The 26951-nt window shown below is 36.2% G+C and overlaps 1 long non-coding RNA gene across 2 annotated transcripts in view; it reads left to right on the forward strand.

Annotated features, from left to right (window-relative positions):
* The window catches only part of LOC145674375 (uncharacterized), a 79006-nt gene that overhangs the window by 22982 nt on the left and 29073 nt on the right, over positions 1 to 26951 (forward strand). Inside the window, exon 1 of one of the 2 annotated variants that reach the window (XR_014128914.1) lies at positions 6657 to 7210. The exons of the other annotated variant lie outside the window; for it this stretch is intronic. This is a non-coding gene — a long non-coding RNA (uncharacterized LOC145674375). Of the gene's footprint in view, positions 1 to 6656; positions 7211 to 26951 lie in introns of those variants that run through there. 2 annotated transcript variants of the gene reach the window in all.

Raw genomic sequence — 26951 nt, forward strand, 5'->3', positions numbered from 1 at the left:
CCGTTCTGAGCGAACATGGTGGGCCCACAAGCTACTGAGCCTTGCCAGTTCTACTTCATAGTTTACACATTATCACATGTTTTATAGAGCAGTAAAGATAATTTGTTACTCGTACCATCAGATGTCTGCCTGTTAACTATGACGCTGCTGTCTTGTCTCCTTCTTGGTGTTAGATCTTTAAAAGCGAGTAATTTAATTTCGTTTATGCACATTTTCCGACAATTTGTTGAAACAACTAAGTCCCTTAAAACTAAAAGTGCATTACTCCGCAAATCATTCCAAATTGTTATGAAAACAACTTCAAGTTCTACTGCAGACGAAATTTGGTAAAAAAAAAAAATAATAAATAAAAAAATAAAATAAAATAAAAAAATAAAATAAAAATAAATAAAAATAAATAAGGAAACTTGGATAATATACTTATTTCAGATCCAAAAAAAGAAAGAACCAGCCAATCAACCAGTACATGTGTGGCATCAGTAAATCTTGGCCAGATAAATATTTCGAACTTTCTTGTGCCAGTGCACAAATATTCTGCAATCACATTAATTGATACTGAAAGATAATTTCGGTCTATTAACTAATTTTAACAGACAATAGACGAAGTTTCACTCCAGAAATTCTTGTAAAATTCACAGTATTATTGCCTAATGAAAAATTATTTAGATGGCAATTTTGAGTCATTGATATGTTTGGTTTGGCAAGACTTCAAATACTTCTATAAATAATAGTAATATTTTTCTGGTTTCATGCTATTATTATTATTATTATTATTATTATTATTATTATTATTATTATTATTATTATTATTATTATTATTATTATCGCCTGTCTTTTAGTGCCTTTTTTGAAGTTAGTTCATATTTTTTTAAAAGTTTTATTAAGATTAGAATTTACCACTGGCGTATACTGGTTTGACCGCATGGACTACCACTGACCTTGTATAATAATAATAATAATAATAATAATAATAATAATAATAATAATAATAATAATAATAATATGTAAAAAATATGCATAATGATGAAAAAACTGGTTGATGTGTTTTGTTTGAACTTTTGTTTTGACACCATTAATGTTTTCCACCGTAAATGAAATTACACCGTACATTTGCGCAGTTAACTTCTTGTGGATTGCGTTCGTAAAATGTTAATTTTTACCAATGTCACTTCCCTCAAGAGTCGCCTCTGTTACTGACGTTGGTTGTCATTCCGTACCAGTCTTCACAAAAATTCTGAGTATTGAAACGTAGTGCAAAAATGCAGACAGTTATTATAATTATCTCTATTGTCGGTCCCGAAGTCTCAAATTTTGCGTTGTCTTAACGCAAACTGTTACGGAATGTGCAGAGTTATCCCATACAATATTATTTGTTCATCAATTTGCATCACGAAATATATAGTGATTTTGCTATTTGGTCTTGAATCCATTTTGTGTTGATTTTATTCTTACAAAAAATGTTCTATAATCAATTTACTTCGTAACAAAAATGAAAATTCATAGTTTTCTTCGTAGCATTTCATTTTCCCGCTAGACGTTACTCACAATGCTCACCAGAGTAATAAAGTAACACATTCTCCAATCTAAAATACCGTCTGCAGGTCTCATTTCGTAATGGTTGGCGAAAAATCAGCGGATTCAATCAATACAAATAACACAGTACGAAATTATAACTACAATAACAAGAATGGCAAAGTTTGCATTGCGTTGATAGAAAGCGCTACAAAATGATGTCCCGAAATTCTCAGATAGCCCCAAAATGGCTGATAGGTCATTGTTCTTAACTTTGATTTACTCGCTCCGCCTACAGAAACCGATCCACAGAGAGGAAACCTGCTTGGTAAGACACTGTTACGGAGGAACCTATGTGGGCGCACTAAGAGTTACATGTTTCTCTCTGCTAGCAGAAGATAATGGTAACTGAGGGGTTGACAAATCATCACTGTCCACGAAAGCGAGAGGTATTGCGCTCCAAGCGTTAGCTGCTGTCTTAGTATTAAATATGAATTCATGTTTGCAAAAAATATAAAGAAACTAGTAGTATGAAAAGAAGATAATGAACTGTAAACATTATTTTAAATTAATATATACGTGTTATAACAACTTTCTTTATTAAGGTTACAGAGCTACCGCCGGTAGCCTCGGTTGTCCATAAAATACGCTACTGGAATTTACTTATTTTATTTTTATCTGTCACTTTATTATATTATTAAAATTCCAATCTATGCTATCCATAAATGTTGAAAGTCTTAGAGATCAGCTTTGTCCGTCCATCAGATTGTCGACAGGCGTCATAGCAAGAGAGGTAAGAAATGTCGAGAAGCGTTTTTCTTTTATTTATTTTATTATTATTATTATTATTATTATTATTATTATTATTATTATTATTATTTTGCAATCATTTCAGTGTTCCAAGAATAGGTTCCATCTCTTCCGTTAAACTTCCATCCAAACCGGAAGTGACAGGTCCTAATCATTGTTTCAAATCGAGGCCGCGGTGGCTCAATGGTAGAGCGTTCACCTCTAGTGTATGGAGTCCTTGATTTGATCCCAGCTCGCGCCAAGTGAGCTTTGCGTTGGGCAAACGCCGTGTACGTGGGTTTCCTCGGAGTTCTTCAGTTTCCTCCCACTTTCTTCATTCCACCATTTCATTCATTTATCATAACCGTCTCCTTTAGCCTAGCCGGCATAAGCGTGGGACGTAAAACTTAAAGGTTTGATTTCATTTCATTTTAATTCTTCGAAGGCGATTCTGGTATCAAAAGAACATGCTATCACCACCCGTAACATTCTTCCAAAAAAAAAAAAAAAACGGAATTTACTATTAGTTCCGGCTTCAACATGGATTCTGATAGAGCAAAAATAGTAAAACATATCGAGGAGTAATTTCCTGTAATCGATTCAGTGTCCCGAGAATAGGTTCTGCCTCCTCCGTTAACCTCTATTCAAACCGGAAATAGTAGAAAATAATTCATCTACGATTTCCACCATCGAAGAATATGAAACACGCATTTTGCCTCTGTTTATTAAAATTAGGTAGAAACTTACAGTACGCATTTGTGTTGAACGTTGTCCCTACCATTGTCTTTCTTCTCCTGTAGCTCCGAGTTGAGGATCATCTTTGAATTTACATCTATTTAAATTTGTTGTATCAAATCAGAATTGAAAGAAATTTTATTTTGACACATTGGTGTAATGGAAGTAGAGACAGAGAAGAAAATTAAAGCGTAAAATAATTTTAAATTATTCTTTGGGTAGAGATTGAAAATAGAGAACCTCGAAAAAGATAATTTTGAATGCTGTATGTATCGGTAGCTCACTTTTAGGTCAGAAAAAACAATACTTTTAGCAAAGAACAATGACTCGACTCTCAGTAAAACGGAGCAGGAAGTTATAAATATATTTTCTTTTGGATTGCGTCCAAACGCAGTTTGTTCATAATAGAAAATGTCTATAATAATTAATATAAAAAGATACACTTGGCAATCGACAGAATTATTGGATTTGTACGACCTTCAGTGTCCAGTTCACAAATTTAGAAACAGCAAATAGATGAAAATTTGTTTTGCCGAAGGCAATTTCTAACCAATATCGACGGAAGAACATCGTTATACCTATTAAATGAAGTGTAAGATGACACTGCTTTGCAACTTCCTGGTTTAAAGTGCACCCTAACACAACTTTGGTGTTAATTCAGCAGTTCATTGTCATTTCCATAGTTGAATATATTGATTTGCTGTTAACATCGGCATAACTCAAGGGGCACTAGGGGCATTAAGATCTCTTTAGAACTGTTTCTTCTGAGCATATCGTTGGGCCACATGTTGAAATTGTGGTATACAACATCGTGTAAATGAATTTTCATACAGTCTCCCGTTTTCTCTAATCTTATTGCACCAATTCTTTTATTACCATAACATAAGAGCTAATGTGGTTCGGATCTCTAGGTACACGTCTCAGTCTAGCTACTGAACGGGATGTCACTGAAAATCAAAACAAATCACTCGTACTGGAAAATTTCATTAGCAATAACTTATTTTCTTCATTTTTACTCTAAATTTTTGTTACCACGTTGCGTTCCCTTTCACACCCTCACACCTCACCCAACCAGCTACCTGATACGTCCTCCACCAGACAGCGAAAAAGAAAGCCTCATTGTCTCATCAATTACATAAACCATTCTATTTAGTCGAAGAATTTACATTACATAAGCTTATGTAACTCGATTGAAATATAATCAAATCTGCAGAAATTTTCCTTTTGTATTCACGAGCTGTAGAAATAACAATTACTTTTCTATAAGTCATCACTTTCTTAATCCCATTCAAAATGTTTCCCGTTGTCAGCACAAGAGCGGATCCAGAACGGACTTATGGGGGGGCGGTAGGGGGTACCAGAAAGAACATCCTCTGGGAGAAACAATCTAGATCATGCCGTTGTGATGCACACAAAATAGTTTCTTAAATACACACGTCACAAACGTGAAGGGGCCTTTTCGGATGCCTTTCGTCAACTGGTCATATGCCTTGCGGCTGCTGATATTCGTCTCTGATGGTTTATGGTCTGACGCTGTTGGTGACCGTTGCTTGTCATTCTGCTTGTAGTTCTGGATAAAGATCACTCGACATCTTTGCTAAAGAGCTCATCATTAAATCAGCCGTCCGAGGGTCAGAGGAAGCCTAGGTGTTTCGACGTGGATTAATGGAGAAGCCCATTCATCTGGGAGTAAAACTGAACTAGGACTTCTCTGTCCAGGAAGGAGCGTCCTTTGCATCTGCACCTTGTTCTCTACGTCGTGGTTTGAGAGGTAAATCGTGACGTCATCGTACTGCTTTCTGAAGCAGATGGACCGACGCCGTAACCCGGCAAGTAACAGGTAATGCTTCTAACCATTCCATTCTCAACACCCTTTTTGTCTAGTCACCTACCTTCTGCACACCCTCTAAATTTGATTGTTGAATATTACTTCCATGTTCATGATAAACTTATACCCGGTCTGTATATATACTCTACTTGCATAGACTTCTGAGTTTTGGGCTCTACCTAAGCTACTGGCAACATCATCGTTGAGGTAGAGAACTCGTTCCCTAACACGCTGATAACCGGTTTCAAATCCTCCGCTTTGTGGTGGACAAACACTGTGTGCGTGGGTTTTCTCGGGGTTTTACCATTTCCTCCCCTTTATTCATTCCACCATTGCATTCATTTCTCATTATCACCGTCCCTTTTACCCTAGCTGGCTTAATAGTGGGACGCAAAACAAATATTTCATTTTTCAAAACCTCCGTTTTGAGTATAGCTAAATTATGGCTGAAATATCACGAAGCTAAGTACACTGTAAAAATACTTTTGTATGCTAAAAAGTAAATAAATTAATTTATATAGCTGTATATGCCGACTTTTGTCTTAAGGTTGGTTTAAAGAGAGAAGTTTTGCTGATAGATGGCACTACAGTCTTCGTATCTCTCCCATGTATTTTTTATCTTTCACGAAAATTCACGATTTCTCTTACAAATTTCAACCTAGAGATTTCAAATTTTTGGAAAAGGAACTTCATAATCTATTAAAGGGAACAATCCGTGCCAATTTTTTATTTAGAATTTTCCTCATTGTTGAAATGGTTTGATTATTCAAAAGGATATCCAAATCTTTAATAATGAAACTGTTTCAACAATGAAGAAAATTCTAAATAAAAAATTGGCACCGATTGTTCCCTTTAATAGGTTATGAAGTTCCTTCTCTAAAAATTTGAAGTCTCTAGGTTGAAATTTATAAAAGAAATTGTAAATTTTCGTGAAAGGTAAAAAATCCACGTGGGAGATAGGAAGACTGTAGTGACATCTATCGGCGAAACTTGTCCCTTTACACTAACCTTAACTGATAGTTAATTTAGCAGGTAACATTAAGATTGTGAGCGGAAACAGGTACTAATTCCCGACATTTTAGAGGTATCAAAATTACAGTCCGCCCTGAACGATAAAACAACATATGCCTCTGATTCCTATCAGTCTTTGTATTAATTTTTCTCTTTTAATATATAGTCGGTCGTATTCAGAGTCGTTTTGACGCTTGGGTAGCGCCATACTAAAGAGTTCGACTAACATATGTTTCATGCAATAGTCACTCCCCTTAGTATGACTGTAATCACACGCGAAAATGACTGAATATGGCCCAGTATTTCATCTTACGTATAGTGAATTGAATCGGAAGAATAATTGAAGAATTTTGATTTGCATTTTGTGAAACTGAAATTTGATTAGCATGTTCTAATTTCAATTCGTTCTGATATGTTGATACATTATCTGCTGATATATATAAATATTTTTAAGCACTACTGTAACGGTATATTGTGAATATCTAGAGTTGATTTACTGCTTGTCCATTTCTTTCTGAGGCTATAGGCCGTATGCAAAGTCGTTCTGAAGCGTGATTAGTGCCATACTAAAGATATCGACTAACATATGTTTCCTGCAGTATTCAGTTTTAGTATAACTCTAATCATACTTCAAAACAACTCTGTGCGGTATGTGTGTCTTGCATTTGCCTCCATCTTGTGGCAAAACCATAAAAGTATCTGACAAGGCTTGATAAGTCACTTGGGACTCCGAGTTCAGTTCATTTCATATACCTTGAGCCACTGATCATATACATATCCTTACTCTATACCTTGAACCATCATGCCACCCGGATATAGGAAACATTAACACGTGAACAATTTAACTTTCATTTGAAAAATCCTCCTTGTGAAATATACATGAAATAGTCTTACAATTGTAGCCTTTAGAAATTTATGTCTGAGGCACATAAATGTGTAACCATTACTGGTTTGAAAAGTAGGAGGGAATTTTCGATTGGAACAAGAGTGCAAAAGGGATTTGTTTGCTGTGTTTGGCAAGGCGTATGGATCATATAGGACGCATATCTCCTTTTAAAAGGTTTTATTACTACTAGTGAAACTCATTTGACTACATATTCTTTTATTCACTACGTTTATTCGTTTATATTCTACTTAGTATTTTATTATCCATACGGCGTTAAGAGTGCAGGGCATTAATGAAGAAGAGTGCACTTTCAAATCAACACGAAGAAATTAAATTTTCTTTGGAGATGTGTCTTACATACTTTGCCGACTTGATTCAGATGATTCAATGCTTTTCTTCTGACGCTGCTTTTCGTTTTGTAACTCAAGAAAGGAAAATATGGAATGAAGGTTAGTTGAACATTTGAATGTGACCATAATATAGTTAATATATTTATCATAATATTGTCTTCTATGATGGCAAACTAGTGTGTAAAATTTGTGTGTGTGTGTGTGTTGATCGCTTCACAAAGAAGGGGTGTCAGTTTACTTAGTGGGGCCATAGATTTGTAAAATTTACAGAAGACATATCTGATGTTACTCTGTTACTCCAAGAAAGAAATATATAAGGCCATTTATTCTGTTAAATCCCGTCATTAATGAACAAAAGTGAGTGATTAAAAATTACAAATCAGTTGCGGAAGGCATTGCCAGTTTTGATTGGTAGGTTAGCTGAAATTGCATTAAGTTTCGTTCGTGGCACCATCCTATTTCAGGGGCTACATATACATTCATGAAACATTTTCACTTAGCACGAAATGTTTGTCCCAGAAAATCAGTTTTAGTGTAGGTGTTCACTATAGGATGGCTTAGTGTATAAGAAAGTAACATAAAAACTAACCGGCTAGGTGACTACTAAAAATCATGAATGCTGTCTAAGCTAGAGCAAGAGCGCAGCTGGGGGACTCGAGCCGTAGGTAGGGGGTTCGTCTATAGGGCAGGCCCGTCAGCGACGTAGCATATACCCATAAAGTAGAATAGGGGAGGAACACTTCATACAACTTAAAAGTTCATATCTTGCGTGTGGCACAGCTTTGTTACACTCCCTTTACATAAATTTTCACTTCAGATCTTATGGAGTGAAATACAGCATCTCTTTCCATTGACAATCCAGCACGCTGGAGATGTTCCCTTTATTGCCGCCTTTTCCCAATAAAATTTCACACTACTAATTCTTGCGGTAAGATTTTACTTTGACTATGACAGTAGCTGGAACCGGTAGTTATATGTTCAGTCACTTGCTGGAGCTGTTTGTGGCCTAGGTTCGATTTCTATTGAGAGATGAGTTGGTGATAGTTCCTATTTTTTCCACTAGGTAACTGTTCTTAATGTACACTCATATGGTAGTTAGCTACTCAGCTGTCCGTAGCTCCATGTAGTCGCTATGTGTCAGTGTGTTAAGTTTGTGCTGGTTGTCAAATTCGTGGAAGCGCATGCTTCAGTTTGTTTCATGCCGACTGTAGACTTAGTATATGAGATTGAAAAACCATCGCCCTTTCTAAACAAGTTTGTATTAGATTCAGAAATTGTTATCGCTTTGCGGTATTTTGTGATCGTTCTGGTCGAAGTCGGAAGGTATTTCCGAAGTATGGCGAGAGTGGGCGTTTATTCGTTTTGGCATATATTCCAAAGTTGGGCGTCCGCTTTCGCCATGTTTTTTCGCTCGTATCTCCTTTCTACATTTTCTGCAATTTGTTATTAGGTTCATTAATCCGTGCTCTTCACAAACTTTTAAAAGATTTTGCTCGGTATGAACGTATTGCTTCACAAATGTTAAAACTGTTAGTTCATTGCCTTTGTACATTCGCCATGTTGATAACATAAAGGGAAGGTTCTAGATTGCTGGTCCCTCATGTAGGTTAGTAGCTGGGTTGGTTTCTTTCTGTACTTAAGTTTATACATTTAATTTACACAGTATTGCCGAGCGAGCGTTCGCGAGTTAGAGCCCCGCAGGGCACGTTGTTTTCTGACTTTATTACTGCTCAATGGGAAGGGGGACCAGTAATCTAGAATCTTGCCTAACATAAATGCTCGTTACTTCCCCACAATGCAACTGTTCGGTTCCCTTGCGCTAAGTAGTTCCCTCCTCTCGGCGTATAGTCCCATGTTTATAACCACTTATATAAAACAAATAAACAGATGTTTCGAGACCCTTATATATTATCAAGCACACAAACGATCAAATTATCCATATCTTTCCTGTAAATTTTAAAAACCCCTAGTTAACTTAACCCCTAGTTTTTTTTTTTTTTTTTTTTTTTTTAATAACAGGAATTGTGAAACGGAGTTTAGTGTCAACTCATGGTCCAGGAAACCTTATGTTAAATTTTTCATGGTATTTGTGTCATCGTAAATTTGCTGATTGTCACTTGGGGAGCGATATTTTCGACTTTTGCGCTATGCTGGTTCTCTGTATCGTTGTGTGCCTATGCTACTGAGGCTTACCTGGGCTCAGAGAGACAGCGCACACTAGATGCTCTTTTCCAGATGAGGTTTCCATACCTACAAATTTAGAACGTATTCTCATGTTTATTTTACAAAGGAGATTATGAGAGTAAATAAAGGGTACACAAATTTCGTGGAGAAAATTGTGAGCAAAAGGAAACATTTATTAATAGCAAAGGTAGTGTGTGAGGCTCAATGCGAGTACCTTTGTTTTTTAAAATGAATTAAATTTGGAATTTAGTTTTTAGGAAAAATTTTGATTAGTGTCGGACTGAAAATAACACTTAGCCTCAAAACAGACATTTAGACGGGAGAGCAGAGTTATAGGCATTTGTAATGAAAATGCAATAGATTTAGTTTTATGGTAATGAATGCTTACTTCTTACGGACTTAGAGTTTTTCATTCCAGTTTGTCGTAATTGGCACCAACACTCACACAAACACTTCACTACTACACAGTTCCTAGAAGTTGTTCGGTGGCACTTGTTTAGTCCATAAAGTCCTCTAATTCATTGGACATTAAAATTGCTAGAAGTTCAATTTTGAGCGGTGGCCAATGAGGAGTCGGGTTCCCAGCATCATAGGCGGCTAGCAATCGTTTTTTCCCTTCTCTTTTGTGAGGGCGATGTTTCCAGTGACTTCCCTCTTTTTGGGAGGATGTCGAGGGTATTTTTTAAATACTCTGATGTATTTAAAGAATTGTAAAACAGTTTTTACGTATTGGACATCTTTCTCCTTATATTGAATTTGTTTTTTAATGATTAAGTTAAACAAATAAGAGCTCGCACACGGAGATCTTGCGCGATAGACTTTTGGAGGCAGAAAGATTAATGTTACAAATCGTTGGTCTTATTTGTAGTTTCGTATAGCGTTTTTCGAGCGATGAAGCGTCCATATTTTAGCAAATTGATTTTCTGCCGATGAGAACGGTCTTTTTAATGCGTTTTTATTTTAGGTTTGCAGTTTCGTTGTTTTTTATGCTCTGTCTGCATGTCTGTTTCCCGGCTAATGTTGAAGGCCGATTTAATGAAGTAAGAAAAGTAATTGTTTTTATGTAATGAAAATTAATTTGAGTTTTTTTCTGATTATTTTTTTTACTCGTTTTTATTTATTTTTGCTTTGTTTCTATAAATTACAAATTGTATGAGTTTTACGCTCCCTCCGCGAAGTTTAGTGTTTTATTTTTTTTTTAAATTACGAAATGTGTTTTGATAGTTTATTTTATCCAACTATTTGAAGGGGGGTTTTGAGTGGCAGCGGCCTTCCATGTAGTTTCAAAAATATGCGTTGCTTTTTTTTAAAAAAAAATTTAGCTGAGAATTAAGAATTTGTAGTTGAAGATAATGGTTAGCTTCGATTAGGTTAGGTGAGCTGGTTTTCACATCATTTAAATGGGTAAATTTTACAAGCCACGCTCCAGCTGCGCATCGATAAGTAGGACCTTTTTAAAAACTATAGTAGAGTAGGGTAGGGTAGAGTAGAATAAGATATAAATAAGTAGGGTAGGGGTTAGGAACGGGTTAGCTTAAGGTTAAGGAAGTCTTGATCCGTTTTCATACAATTATTAGTGTGTAATTTCTAGTTTGATTTAGTATACCTACTGGAGCGGGCGTTGTAAAGTTAACCCGTTTAAAGTATGTTAGGTTTATCTGTGGTTGTTTCTTAATGCACATTTCCAGAACTTCTGAATTACTCTTGTGTAAGAACTCACTCATCTCAGCCGGTTTCCGGAGCGGTCTGGGAGGCAGTTGCCTAATCGGGAGTGAGTTACTGGTAATAGGTTGTCTGTTTCGAGGAACTGTTTCCCAGACCGCTTTGATGAATTTAATCGTTTTGGAGAAATGATTCCTAAACTGCTCCGGGAACCGGGTCACATGGATCGGTTGCAGTCACTATCCTAGTCAAAGTAACAGTTTTCCATTCTTGCAGTAAATTTCAAAATATAACTTGCTTTATTTTTCCTGGCTAATCTTCCGCAAATGGCGGCCCTCCATGAGATCCACATGGACCTGTTTTCAACGTTGTATTGCTATTTATTAGTTATTTTAATATTCCTTATCTAGAGTTGCTCTTTCATTTCCGTCGTTCACTCTTGACAGTTAATCAGGAATACTTCATTTTCATCCATTCTTTGATCTTCTCCAGATACGTATTGATTTGCATTGTATTACTGCGCAAAATTAGTACCTTCCAGCTACTAAGTGTTTACGCACTATTCAGTATTATGCAAATAAACTTTTAGAGAAGAACCCCATATCACATACATGTCTCTGGGTCATCAAAAATCACGGAACGTATAGGAAAATACTTCGTGTACAAGGTTGCCACAGAAGATGCTTATATCCATGAAGTATTCACTTCTCTTAGCAGGAAATACACTCTTACTTCCTTAGAGAATGTTTCTTAATGAATGCAGATTGACTGTAGGAGGTTTGAGTATAACTACAGCATGTCCACATGGCAGAAAAGCTAGTGCATAAAACACGAATTAACTTTAGAACCCACACCAACTTGTGCTAGGTAGTCACTAAAAAAGACGAATGCTCTCTAATGGAGTCACGGTGAGAGTGTAACAGGGGTCCCGAGCGTTACCTAGGGGTGCGTCCTTAGGGAGGAAGCGTGTCAGTGAAGGTGAGTATACGCATAAAGGATGGTGCGGATTAAGTATAGTCCGTTAAGTAAGATGAAAAGCATTTTTTCGCATTTATTTATATAAATTTTCGCCAAATAGTTCTGGACTGTTATTTCCGTGGCGTCAAAATCATTCCGTACAGACGATAATATGTGTACGAGCTGATACACCCTTGTAATTATTACGTGCTATTCAATTATATATGGTTATTTCGCCAAGAAATTCCCTCATCGTGCCTTAAGGAAATGTTTCTTAGAGTAGGAGTTACATCCATGGGTGCAGATTCATTTTATGCGGACTTCTCTTTATAAGTATAAATACGCGTTCGGACATATGCATGAAATAGATTTTGGTCCCTCATAAATTCGAGTTGCTTCTCGCATTCCTGAAGAAATTTTTCACGACTAGATTGCAGCAACTGGTAAAAATAAGTTCATACTTTTAGTGATTATTTCTACAAGAATTTTTGTATTCAGACTACTCCTACGCCGCTTCTTCCTGTTCAGCAAGTTTGTTCACACTCGTTATCTTCACTCAGTACTTCTTCTGACGAGGTAAGGCATCTTCTTTCTTCTTTACCTTTGAATCGTTCTCCTGGTCCTGACAATATCAGTTCAATCTTCTTACGTAATACTGCAGAATCTCTGGCCAACCCTTTATCACGATTTTTAAATAGATGCTTTAGTGAAGGTGTTTTCCCTAGATCGTGGAAACAGGCTAATATTGTTCCTATTTTGAAATGTGGCAGCGCGAACAAAGTTTCATCATACAGACCCATTTCTCTCTTGCCCATCCTTTCTGTGGTGTGCGAGAAAATAATCAAAGATAGATTGCATAAATTTGTTTCACCCTACTTAGATCCTGCTCAACATGGCTTTCTTCCTGGCAGTTCTACTCCCACAAATTTATCTTTATTACTTTCGGAAGCAATTCAATCTCTGTCCAATGATGCACAACTTGATGTAATCTATCTAGACCTAACTAAAGCTTTTGATCGCATTGACACTAAGCTTCTTCATAAACTAGCACATAGATTTGATATTCACGGCAACTTCTCATTGTTACGAGACTCTCACTGAACGTGAACGTGTTGTTCTCTATAGATCTGCTTCGAATTTTGTTCCTGTTCTCTCTGGTGTTCCCCAGGGTAGTGTTCTGGGCCCACTTCGTTTTCTTCTCTTCATAAATGATCTCCCGCCTTATCTTAAGTTATCTGACACCAAATTTCTTCTTTTTGCTAACGACTGCAAATTATTTCGAGAAATTGACAGCTCAGGATGTGATTGAACAGCAAAACAACCTCTCAGATCTTCTGGACTGGTGTAGCATATGGAATCTAAAAGTAAATCCCTTAAAATCTTCTATTACATTTTCATTAAAGAAAAACAATCCCTTCTACCTACTTCATTGGGGATGATCCTGTTGCTAAGGTCTCATCTCAGAAGGATCTCGGTTATGTTCGACGAGAGACTTCTGTTGACTGATCACATTGCTGCCATGACCAAGAATGCTATGCGATTATTAGGTCTCCTGTACAGGTTTACAGAGATTAGGGATATTATAGCCTTAAGTATATTCTATAAAACGTTTATTTCAACCAAAATAGAGTACTCTTCCACCATTTGGAGTATGGCTAGCGTATCAAATCTCTCTCGCATTGACTCAGTTCTGAATTTCTTTCTTGCCATTGTCAGGAAAAGAATACCTTCTGTACGCTGTTTAAGTAAACCTGAATTGTTGACTGCTCTTGGCATCCGTACATCTTCATCTCGTCGCATGCAACTTGATATGATGTTTCTTCACAAAATTCTAAATGGGAAACTTAGAACTGAAGAACTAATCTCTAAATTTAATATTCGGGTACTTGCAAGAAGAACTAGAAATAGTAAACTACTTCATTGCAACACGCCTCGATTATCAATTATTCAGCGTTCTTTGTTCTATAGATTGGCTTCTGAATTTAACTCCATTGCTTCTGACGTGGATATTTTTAAATCTGAGAATGTATTCCGACGGGAAATTATTGCTACACTTATAGAACCTTAGTTTTCTTCAATTTGTTATTGCTACACTTATGAACCTTTATATAGCTTTTTGTTTACACTTATTATTGTTAATTTTATATTCTATGTTATATAGTTTCAGTGTAAAATGGCTACCTTGCTGTATCTGGAACTTTGGCAAATAAATGAATAAAACTACTGTGAGAACACAAACCGAGTTGGGCTAGGGGGCCATTAAAAACGAGAGTGCAACCTAATCTGGTCAGGGCAGGAGTGTGGCAGAGGAGTCCCGCGCTGGGGGCAGGAGTGTGGCAGAGGAGTCCCGCGCTGGGGTGCATTTGCACGGAGCAGGCGCATCAGCGACGGACAGTATGCATATGCACGAGGATTATGCAAAAACATTTGACGTCACAGGAAATTACATAAGGTTACAATACTTGTAAAGGTTTCACACTTTTAACTCTGTACTTGTAAACATAAAATTTAGATTTCCTACATCATGCAGGAATTCTCTGCCGGTGGAAATTAGTGATATACGCAGTCGTCCTTGGTATGCACTCATTCACTTTATCCCTAGTAGTCTTTATAATGGTTTCACACTTGTAATAATTCACATGTAAAGGTTAAATACTGGTTTTCACAATTCTGAAGAATTCATCCACAGTGGACATTTTAATATCCTGCGCAATCCTCTTTTCATTTGCACTCACTCATTTTAAGTGTAAAATTACAGTTTTTATTACGGGATATTCCTAACCAATACCTAAACGAGGGTAGTGAAAAACGCATTATATGGCACAAAACACATGTCTTGTGTGTGGCAGGGCTGTGGATGTACGACACTTCTGTGAGCACTTTGTACACTGCCTTCACATACCACTTCATTTCATGTCTTATGGAGTGCTACGTGGTAAAGAACATACTATTCATTTCGTATTTTTACCTTATGAACTTAAGATTCCGATACATTTTCGTTACTTGTACAGTCCGCAGCAAAACACCTGCAACGTGAGCATGCAAGTTTATTGTGAAACTACGGGAATCAACATAACGCCTAAGTGGCACGAATCACGCCAGAGAAACATCGGTGTCCTCCCCTGCACACTTATTTTGGAGCAAAAGACTTCGTCGTTTCACAAACTTACATGCTAATGTTGCAGGTTTTTTGCTGCGGACTATGCAATTCTATTGTAAAATAAAATAGCATATTTCTTCCATGGGTTTTACATGTTTATGCTCATAAAGTATCCTTTTACCACACTTGATTCAGATCCAACTGATTTAAACCAAAAACTGAGAAATGTTTATAAAGGTGTAAGTGTTCGTAAAATCTTGATGAACACACATTTGTGGGTTATCACGTTTCACTCCTGCATATTATTCGTATTATATTCAGACCTAAATTCCCCATCACTCAGAGATTATACTACTATAGCAGCTTCTGCTTTTTTAAATATAAGTTTGAGTGTTTCTTCTGTGACTTTTTTTAATAGTTTATTATTGTTATGCAATTGCAATCAAAGAAATTCTAAATATTGTTTCGTTTTAATAATGTTAACTATTGACAAAATACCCTACTTTTGAGGAGGGGGGTCATACAAACCCCACGAAAGGCATTTATTGAAATAATATCTCTGGTAGTATTTATGTATAAATGGTTCAGAGCCAAAGTGGACTCAAATAATTTGTATCTTTATTCACTTCTCTTACTAATATGCAAATTAAGTCGTCATAGTTCTTTGTACTAATAAAAGTCGTGAACAAACGTGGACTATTACGGTATTTTGAAATTGTCCATATGTAATTCTGTATAATGGTTTCAATTGTGCAGCTGTTTCTTCTTGTCCTTCTGAAATGACTCTTGACAATTATTTTAACAAGTATGTAAAGATCAGTACAACGTATTTTTATTAGGTGTCCTTCGTGAGTCGGCAGACGTATCGCATTTGTGCCTAATTAGTCCCGGTTTCAAGTTCAAATAGAGGACAATTTATCTCTGATGTTTGGATTCCGCTTTAAGGTTATGTGGCCCCTTCCAATATGACCCGGTTGTTGCATGATAACTCCAAGGCAAAACAAACTTATTTCTGTCCATATGTGATATACATGCATAGAGCGAATTATTTAAACCAAAAAAAAAAAAAAAAAAAGAAAGAAAAAGAAACGGATTCAAGCCAAGAAAAAGTGATTTTTCAATAAAAACCATGGTTTTTACCAACCCTGCCTCTCATTAGATCCCGCTCTATTTCCTTCCATTACTGTAGCATACAGGTCCTAGCGTAGTTAATAAGACAGTGGGTTTAAAACGTAGTCCATTGCCTCTTTACCTAATATCGCATCAATACGCGAACTCATACAATCCCAAATTTAACTTGATAATGCTGATGTTTCGTCTGATTTCTGTTTTCTCTGGAGGCCGCGGTGGCTCAGTGGTAGAGCGCTCACATCTGATGCATGGGGTTCCTGGTTCGATCCCAGCTCGTATCAAGTGGGCTTTGTGTGGTGGACAAACACCATATGCGTTGGTTTTTTCGGCATTCTCCCGTTTCTCACCACTATCTTCATTCCACCATTTCATTCATTTCCAATCATCACCATCTCCTTTAGAATATATGGCATGATCGTGGGACGTAAACTGAAGAATTTGTTCTTTTCTTTGTACCTTTTGTATTTTGTTTCTAAAGTTTCCCCATTTTCGACATCACGTCTTTTTCATTAATTCGTTTCTTTGACACAATTGTAGCAGATTTTCTGCGTTGTTTCTATTTAACTCCACAAACCTAAACATTTTTACAACACGGATCGCACAGATATTCTTCATTTTCTAATTGTACTACCTCCACAATGTCGTAATGTTTGGCATAGGAAGGTAGATCACTAATATTCATAAATAAACGCTAACCCCTTATATATATATATATATATATATATATATATATATATATATATATATATATATATATATATATATATAATATGGGTGATTCCACGAAAAAGGGAAATTTTCACTTGGAAAATTTTTGTTCCATTGATGGTCGCCTATTTCAAAAAAAAAATATCAGATGCACTTACTACCACTACGTAAGTGCATGTTAATTAGGTGTTCAGCAGAGCTGAATCGTTATTGGTATATAGTAAATAAAAAATAAACTTTTCAGCACCCACGGAGTTGAGACCATAGGTCACGGAGTTGAAAAGTGCTGTGGAGTTGAGAAACGTGATACATCTGGGTGATAAGTTTTGGTTTATAAGTGATTAAGCTTATGATTTACATAAAAATTGAAATAATTTTCTAACAATTTTTGTAATTTAGAATTATTCTCCTTATGTTGAATAAAATTCTAACAAACTAGATGACACATAATTTGTTATACAAAAATACTCCAGAAAATACTGCAAACATATGAAAATATATCTAATGAAGATTTCAAAATTGAATACATACATATATGAATATGTGACGTACAATAAGAAAAAATGAAATACACATACACTTATCAAATATTGAAAAATTTTTGCGCTTTCAATATGTTGACTATCATATGGAGAGGACAGACGTTTCACATAAGCTTACGAAACAGATGAAGTAGTCACTAAATCTGTCTATTGTCTACTTCATCTGTTTTCTGAGCTTTTGTAAACCGTCTGTCTTCTCTGTGTGATCAAGTCAATACGTCGAAAGTGCAATACTTTTTCAACATTTGGTAAGTGTATTTATATATTTCGTATATATATATATATATATATATATATATATATATATATAAGGTGTTTCTAAACAATAGACATCGTTTGGGAGCTGATTCCTGACACCAAGATAAGACGAAAAGTATAGACAACCTGGGTGCACAAATGCTTCATTTCGGAGTTGCAGGCTGCCGAAAGCATGAAAAAGATGAACTTTAAAGGTCCAGCTCCAAAACTGAGACTTACCGTAGTCGGTCACGACTTCACTTAGAAACTAATATGTGCGCTATCCAAAAAAAAAAAAAAAGTAAGAATCCTGAGGTACTCACGAAGCAATTTTTATAGAGAGAGTTTGGCTACGGGCATGTAATCTGAAATACTCACCAACTACTTCTATAAAAGTTTTTGTGGAAGTACCGCAGGATTCTGAAACATGGATATTTGGGTAGTGCACATACTAGTTCCTAAGTGAAGTCTTGACCCGACTACGTTAGGTCCCATAGTTTTAGAGCTATGGACCTTTAAAGTTCATTTTTTTTTCATCTTTTCGGCAGCCTATAACTCCGAAAGGAAGCATTTGTGCACCCAGATTGGTCTATACTTTTTGTCTTACCTTGGTGTTAGGAATCACCTCCCAAACGTTGTCGGTGTTGTTTTCAAACACCCTGTATAATGAACACTAAATAGTGTAGGACTCATCATTTTTCAGTTTTCTTTGGATAATTCGATGTTCTTTGTTAAGTAGCCCACATTTTCCACTCCAATGAAGGGAATATCTTGAGGAAACAGGGAAGGTTTGTTCTAGTCTACACAGAAAGTCAACTGCCAACGCTTTTTGAACGTCAGGTTTAGTGGGCCAGGAGAAATTCCTCCCGATCCCCATCATAAAATTGATTGTCCGTACATTGCCCTTAGACTCTTCGACAATCCCTAAAAGGAAAACAATTAGCTGTTCATAAGATAAGATCTGATTACAAGCACTTACTAAATCTTAAGTTTTGGCCAAATAATAATAATAGGAGCGAGAGTTTTTTAGAGTGATTTTAAAAGTTAAAAAATAATGTGAATTTTACGGGGTTACCACTCATCAAAGTATATAACTGCAACTTAGTCTTCAGTTTTTGGTGGATTGTCATCTGTTAAACCAACTTCACAATAAATGTTTACATCTGAAGAAATTGTTGCCACTGATGGTGGAGAATAGTAGTTAAGTTGCCCGAGATGGAAATGAATGCAGATATCTCCTGCTAGACACGTAAAACACGAAAGAGAGCGGAAATTATTTACTTGTGGTGTTGTGCTACACCATGTTACATTATGTACTTTTGATGTTCCCACAAAACATTTCGTGGTGAGAGGAAGCTGCTGTTCGACAGATGAAATTTCTTCCTTTGAAACAGTGTATACCTTGACATCTCTGCAATGTTTTCCCATTTGTTCAATTAAAGTCTACATCATCTCCTTGAGCAATAAGGCATTCTGCGATTCTTTCAAGAGTGGCTCCGACCCCATCGGAGCACCTTTCCCATGTCCAGTTTCGGAATAGTTCCATATAATATTCTTGCATTTGTAATTGATCTTGACAGAAAAGTAGCAAATTTTTCAGCAACTTGTGCGGATTTTTTCCTTTCGTAATGTTCTTTTGATGATGGTCGCCACCTTTTTCTCTTTATTCTTTGCTCTCTTTCGGAAAATGACAATATGCCTTTTATTTTTCCTTCTTCCTTCCTCTTTCTCCACCTTTCTCGTTCTCTCTTCTTGAACTCTTCATGCTTAATAGGATCATTCCTGATTACCAACCGACGTTTCTTTTCGGCTTCCCTCTTTCTTTCTAGCTTCTCCTTTTCACTTAATCGTTTTCTCGGCATTTTAATCTATGAAAAAAAAAAAAAAAAAACTTGTAACAAATGTTACTTCTTATAGACTATTACACAAGAAACATTTAGAAATATAAAAAAATCATTGATATTGAAAGATTTTGGTGATTTTTTTTTTTTTTTTTTTTTCGTTAAACGCCTATGTACCAAATTGTACGTACCGATTTTATTTTTTCGGAATTTTTTAATAAACTTCTATTGAGACTCATATGTGACAAATAATGAGTTGGAAAAAGTTACAAATTAGTTAAGAAGAAATAATCCGATATCAATCAATCAATCAAGTGAGGAAATAAACCAATATCAATTAATATACACACTTGCTTTCCACACACAAAAGTGTTTTTCTTATAGCTTCTTTAAAAGCTTTTTGTTGGTGCGCATAATACTTACAAATTGAGACGTCAATAGGTTAAAAACAAACACTATCCATCTTGACTTGACTGAAGTTTTACCTCCAGCTACCTGATAGCCACAAAAATTAACTTCTGCGAAACACCCTTTAAATGGGCTAGGACCCACTAGCCGGCCTTTGAGTGTAAATGACACGTGGTCAGCGTGTCGGCTCTTACGGCCGTTGTGATGGTCTGCGCGATCAGGTTTCAGTACATCTCTACTCAAATGAGTTCTTCAATAGCCTCACTGTGCGAAGTAAACACCATTAATTTTTGAGCTTTCACCGGGAAACAAACTCAGAACCACGCAACGAGTTTTATTTCTATCAATATGTTGAAAGAACAAATACTTGGAAGAGCATGACCATAACAAACACTATAGGATTATCAACTCCGTGAACTTGTCTCAACACCGTGGATTCCTTAGTTTTCAGATGGACATGGAGTAGAGAAAATTGAATATAATTTATCTTTACCGGCACACTTTTTAACCAGTACATGTGAGTAATTGTGTACGAATTTTCTACGTTAAGGCGTAGATTTCTCAAGGGAAAGAAGGTATACACCATACAAATACATTCAGTAATAAATACCATGGTGTTGAGTAACAATTACTATACGCACTTGCTATCCACACACAAAAATATTTTTTTCCTATAGCTTTTAACACATGCACACAACTTTTTCTGTTCTTCAGTCAAGCATGTCTGCCTTGTCTTCTTGTGGGTGTTGCCAATGTGGACGACCATGCTATCTATTGAGAGCAATGACGATTTTATCCCATGCCATGGAGTTGAGACGAAATAGAGGTGACAGAAACGAAGCCTAGTCAAGCTTTCGAAAATAATCGTTATAAAAGTTTACTTTCCATAAAACCGAAACATTGAAGTGTTCTCTTCCATTTAATTACCATTAAATGATGTTTGATTTGCGACTTCAGTTGTAATTTAAAATCAGTCAACTGTACCCTGTGACAGCCCACGGTGTTGAGAAATATGGGTAATAATTAATTTTTTACGTATGTTTCGTGTTATATTTGCAAACTGTTATACATGGCATACCTACTTTGTGACGGTTACTACCGAACAAAACAAAACAAAACAAAAAAAAAGGTGATTCTTACTAGTAGTAGTAGTAGTAGTTAGAAGAAATGCCCGTGACAGAAAATTTCCCTTTTTCGTGGAATCACTTATATATATATATTATATCACAACACTGTGCAACAACTATGTTCAGGAATTCTACCCAGTAAATTCTGCAAAGTGTCAGTTATATCGGCGCAGCGCTGCTTTTAATAAACTTATAAAACATAATCTAAATTGTAAGCTTCTAACGATGTAATAGTTCGTTAGCTAGTCATGATGAACTGAATTCCTATGTGAATGCATTATGTTAAGTCATCATCCATAACGATAAAGCTATCAGTCAGTTAAGGATCTTGTAACTTGAGGAACGGTGTTTCCAGTATCCTCGATTACGCACATACCCACTTCAATAATGCCAACTTGAAACGTTATAAACTCTCATCTAGACAGAGAGAGAGGCAGAAATTCCCATTTTGCTCTTGAATTTTCCACGCTCTACAAAATTTATAAAATATGAAAAGTAAAGCTATTGTATATCACTCACTTTCTTCAATTATATGAATGAATTTAAACCTCCTATTTTAATCAAACAGTTTGAGTAAGTAATTGAGAGAAAATTGAAAATGTTGACAAATGCAAGAACTTTTGTTGTTAGAAATTAGTATTTGCATCACGCATTTTTGTCGTAATCTTCGATGGAACGTAACCAAGTTAGATAAGACAAAATTCATTCCCCAGTAATTTCGTGTGGAACGTTTTGAAAGATGGTTGCTTCCCGTTTGGTATTTTTCTTAAAATATCGGAGTTGTTAAAAGTTTTATGGTCCTGTTTTTAGAATCTCAACTCTCTGCATAAATCATTCCCATACTAGTAAGCATTTTACGGTAATAAAATTTCACAATTAGCACTGATTTCACGTTTATTGAACACTCATTAGTTTATTTCCCGCCCATAGAGAAGTTGATTTGCGTCGATGACGTAAATGTATGAAAAATCAAATATATGCTCCCAATTCCTGTGATTTTTTTTTTAAAGAAATTGTCAAAACTCTCAGAAAATGGGATTTTTCCCACGGGTTAGCATCACTGACCCACTTTCTCTGACGCACCTGCTTACGCCCTTCGGACGCACTATTGCGAGCGATCACCGCCTTGGCTCTGCCCTGATTCTGTTTGATACATTTCTTGCTTTGAGTTAACTGCCGCAGATGATGGCTCCGAAATACAAAATTTACGGATATATGAATAGAATCAGACGAAATTTCAGCATGAGAGTAAGAAAAAGGTAATAAATGTCAGTATTGAGTGGTTAATTAAGGAAAGGAACTATGTTACATTTTGGACTACATGATTTCGCGTAATGATGCAATATTACGTACACAGGCAATAAAGCATAATACAACGGTGCTTCGAACCCATTGTCTTATTAATTTATACGTGTATGCTGCAGTAATGGAGGGAAATACAAAATTATTGAGCGAAAACTAATAAGAGGGAGTTGCATCCAAACTAAATGTGGTGAAATGGGACAAAATTTTGGATCTCTCATTTTATGGGGGCAAAAATTTGTAAAATCCACATAAGAAATATGTTACTTGATTTCACAATAGGGGTGTTGTATAAGTAACGAAAATATATTGGGATCTTACCTCTTATATGTATAATGTAGGAATACCAAATGGAAAGTGTGCTTTTTACTACGTAGTGCTCCATAAGGAAGATGATGAGATGAAGTGCTACGTGAAGGCAGTGTACAGAGTGATCATAGGAATGTTGCGAAGTTGTGCCGCCAAAGCATGTTTTTTTATGCCATACAAAGTGTTTTCCTACTGTCCTCGTTTATTCATATACTCACCATCGCTGACGCGCCTGCCCCCTATGGACGCACTAAAGCTGCGGCCTCCCTGCTGCGCTCCTGCTCAGACTCTTAGATAGCATTTGTGCTTTTTAGTACCCATGTAGCACAAGTTGGCCTGTCCTTTTTTCAAGTTTTTTCGTGATACTTTTTATGCCATATGTGCACACGCATTAAGCCAGTTCCTCTTTTAACAAACCCTTTTTAGTGCAGTAAGAGTACATTTCCTGCTAAGAGGAGTTCATATCCTATCAATGTAAATATCCCCTTGTGTAGCAACCTAGTAGAGGAAAGAATTATTTTCATATGAATTTTGTAATTTTTGATGTCCGAAGGAGATGTTTGATAGAGGGTTCCGCTCCCAAAGCCCCTCTAAAAGTTATATTTGCATAATATTCTAATAAGGTATTATGGCTAATCTGTTAAAGAACAATGAAAGCATGAAAATAATATATATTTGGGTTGACAGTTAAGAATGAATGACGGAAATAGAAGTAATTCTAGGTAAGATATATTAAAATAACAATAAATAAATAGTAATACGATGTTGAAAACAGTTTCATGTGGGATGTCATCTACGGAAGATTAGTCCTTGCTTTTAGCCAACAACTGGCACCGGTTGGTTTGTGTGTTTGTAGGTTTTTAGGTATATATTCCTGCAGGTTGTATTTACACTCATAGTGGTTATGCCCTCCTGAAGTTACCCTGTGCACAGGAATGCAACTGAAGAAAGAAGTAAATAAATCACTAATTCATGTGTAGTTCCATAAAGTAAAGTGCATCTCAAAATGCTTAATATCAAAGGAAATTGTTTGGACAAGTTGAAAATCTGTAGTAGTAAGATAGAAAACGGTAAGTGTTACTTCCATATACTGTAAGCACCCACAGAAGACATATACACAATACAATCCTGCACCTTGTATGCACTTTGTCTAAAGTATTTAAGACTGTGATATCACTTGGCGTACGACCTTGCACCCTCGGGTTTCTAACCATGTGCGGTACTTGCGTGCTGACACTTCCTCAGGCTGGTACAGATCCCAGTGGGTTACGAAATAAAATTCCCGTAACAAATATGCCTATCAAAATGGGAATTTGTTAGGTCTATATAAGACACTAAGATTGGTTTTGCTACAAAACACTGTATGTTTACTTATAATGTGTGTACTTGTCCATTATCAGTTTACATGAAGTAATGTCTTTCTCTCTTTATATATGTGTATAGTGTTTGTGGTGAACAACATCGTGTGGGTTTATTCGGGGTACTACTGTTTCCTCCCACTTTCTTATTCCACCAATTCATCATCATTAACTGGCTTTAACCATCGTCTACCTTAGCCTAAAGGTCATAAACGTGGGACGTTGTACTGAAATATCTCTCTCTTTAGGCCTAGAACCTTCAATATGGAAATGTCCCTCTTGCACCCTAGACTGTAGACAATACAAAATTTTACGATATACTTATCCTAAGGGGGAATTGAGAGGGAGACTCGAATAATTTTTCCCGTTCGCCAGAAGCTACAGTAGAGTCCTGAAAATCGGCTTTCGGTAACTCGGCTACACTCCTGGCAGGGCGGAAAAACCCCGCGCGCAGACCTGTTCAAGGCCATTGCCCGCGTGCCTGCAAAAACATAGCTAGTTTTTGCAAAAGGGCTAGTTAATTTTGAATATAGACAGCTTTATGTCTTCATAATAAAGTGTTTTCCTGAGGTCTGTCTTATCAGGTAAATTACTGTACAGTGTGTGTTCATTAATTTTCATTTTCATGAATAGGAAATGCTCTATGCCTTCATAAGGTATGTACTTTTTCTTTGTTTAAGGGTAATTGGACAGTTTATTCTTTGTTGTATTCTCAAACAACCAATACATACAAGTACAGAACTGTATTTTCTGAACCTCACTCCTGATAACCCAGCATTTTCACAAATTCGGCCATCCTTCGGTCCACATTAGGCTCAGTTCTCGGGACACTACTGTATTTATACGTAGAGCATTGAGCTGAAATTTTATATATATATATATATATATATATATATATATATATATATATATATATATATATATATATATAATGTTCTTGCACCTTTAAGCTCCGAAGGTTTGGAAATTCCATATCTAAAAAATATGTATATTTTCGGGGAGGCTTGTATATTTTCGTTTTTGCGTGTGTTAGATCTCCGAAACTGTTCGACTTACATCTTCGAAAGTTAGTATAAATGTTCTGCTTGGACCGTGGGCTATAAATAAGGCGAGACTCTGAGAATTGTTTGTCCTAAGGTTAGGGATGGATAATTTCATGAAACTTTTAAAATTGAAATATTTCATTGAAATTTCAGAAAAAAAAAATTATTTTTCGTTTTTATGATTAATGCAGATAAGGCACTAGTATTGTGGAAATAAAAATAGCAGCTATTACAGTGAATACAGTCTCTCTCTCTCTATTTATTGCAGTAGGCTAAGTTACCAAGCAAGAAATTTGATGTAAGATTTTGTTATACGAGTATACGACAGACTCGACAGTTCCCATGTTTAACTGACTTTAGTATGTTTCTGCACCAGAAACATCAGAATGAGCACTGTCACTGTTCTCAGAGATATGTCACCAGTCTCTGCATATGAAGGGTAAGGGGGGAAAAAGAAGGAATGTCACAAAACTGCATTTTCGAGAAAACTGCGTTTTAATATTGCAAACAGCGTGAGAAGAATAGGGTTAGTTAAATTTTTTGCCCATTTTATATGGACATTTCTACATCTACGCATGCATGGCATATACAGTCAAATAGAACCAAGAGTCACCAACAGATAGGGCAAAGCACCCGAAAAAGCACATACATGGACATTCCTTGTTTTTTCCCCTTACCCTTCATATGGCACATCGATATCAGTGTTACCATCATCAGATTCTGTAGGTGTAGAAGTGTCTTATTTCTTCTTCACACATTGGGTTCATTCGTTCTTGAATCTGCTTCTCTCTTTTCTTCACTGAATATTCGCTTGTTTCTGCTGTAGGCTCATTTTGGTTACGACTCGGATTTGCTCGTCTTCTCTTAGAAGGGAAGATTGCTTTTAATCTCCAAAATATAACTTTATAAGTAGTGATGTATACTTCAGGTTATGCTTTACAAAAATCACTTTAGCAGTGCATTCATTTGTTAAACCTTTGCGTTTCTTCGTATGGATGTTTCCATGTGTGCTAATATTCCTTTGACAAGGAGCACATGTGACAGAAAGGCTTTATACTTGCAAATCTTATGAGCTCACAAGAAGGGCATTCCACCAAGTTAGAAGAGACATCTTTGACGCAGTAGATCACAAATATTCTTTGGAAACAGACATTTTCTTTCATTCTGTATTCTGAAAATTTGCCAGAAGTTCTGTCATCAACATCTGAATAAACCCTTGAAATTTGACTCAGGTGTTCTAGAGCATCCGATTATTCTTCGGTAGCAAGTTGTTGCCTCTATAATTTGAATCTAGAATATTCGCTAACAAATGAACAGGACGCAGACATCTGCTTACGGTCCCCGAAGAACTGTATTATGTTTTGCTCTTCCCTTTAAAGAACAGGAGCGCTTGAAACTGTGTTCTGATTTTCTCTCTCAGGTTGGAAAATATTTCATACACTTTGCTTATCTGAGGTTTTTCGCTTTCGATTTTAGTAATCCAGTCAGGTGTTGGAACAATTAAGCTATGACAATTGCTTATTTTATTGCAGAAGGCATGTTGGAGAAAGAGGTCCTTGAAGTATTTCATTCTCACAACTCTACCTAACGTGGATCTGAGGGGACTTATGTAGTTTATTTTACGTTCACCAAGTCTCTTAGACGTGGAGGATATTGGCTTACCGATCAAACATTCAACGGACGTGAGCTCACTATGTATAATAAAATTGAATTACAAAATAACGCCAAAATATGTATTGTTTGACTACTATGATATAAGATCTTTCGGTGCTGTGATATACAGGGGTTAGACAGAAAATTCTAAAACATTTGCAAAAGTGTGAAAATCATACCTAGTATGGTGTGGGGGCTCCTTTTGCGTCCAAAACCGCTTGAATCCGATGTGGAATTGACGTATATAAAGAGCTGGTAGAAACAAGAATGCTCTTCGT

Source organism: Thermobia domestica, chromosome 17 (genome assembly GCF_964235325.1).
Source record: "Thermobia domestica chromosome 17, izTheDome1.hap1.1, whole genome shotgun sequence".
Lineage (NCBI taxonomy): Eukaryota > Metazoa > Arthropoda > Insecta > Zygentoma > Lepismatidae > Thermobia > Thermobia domestica.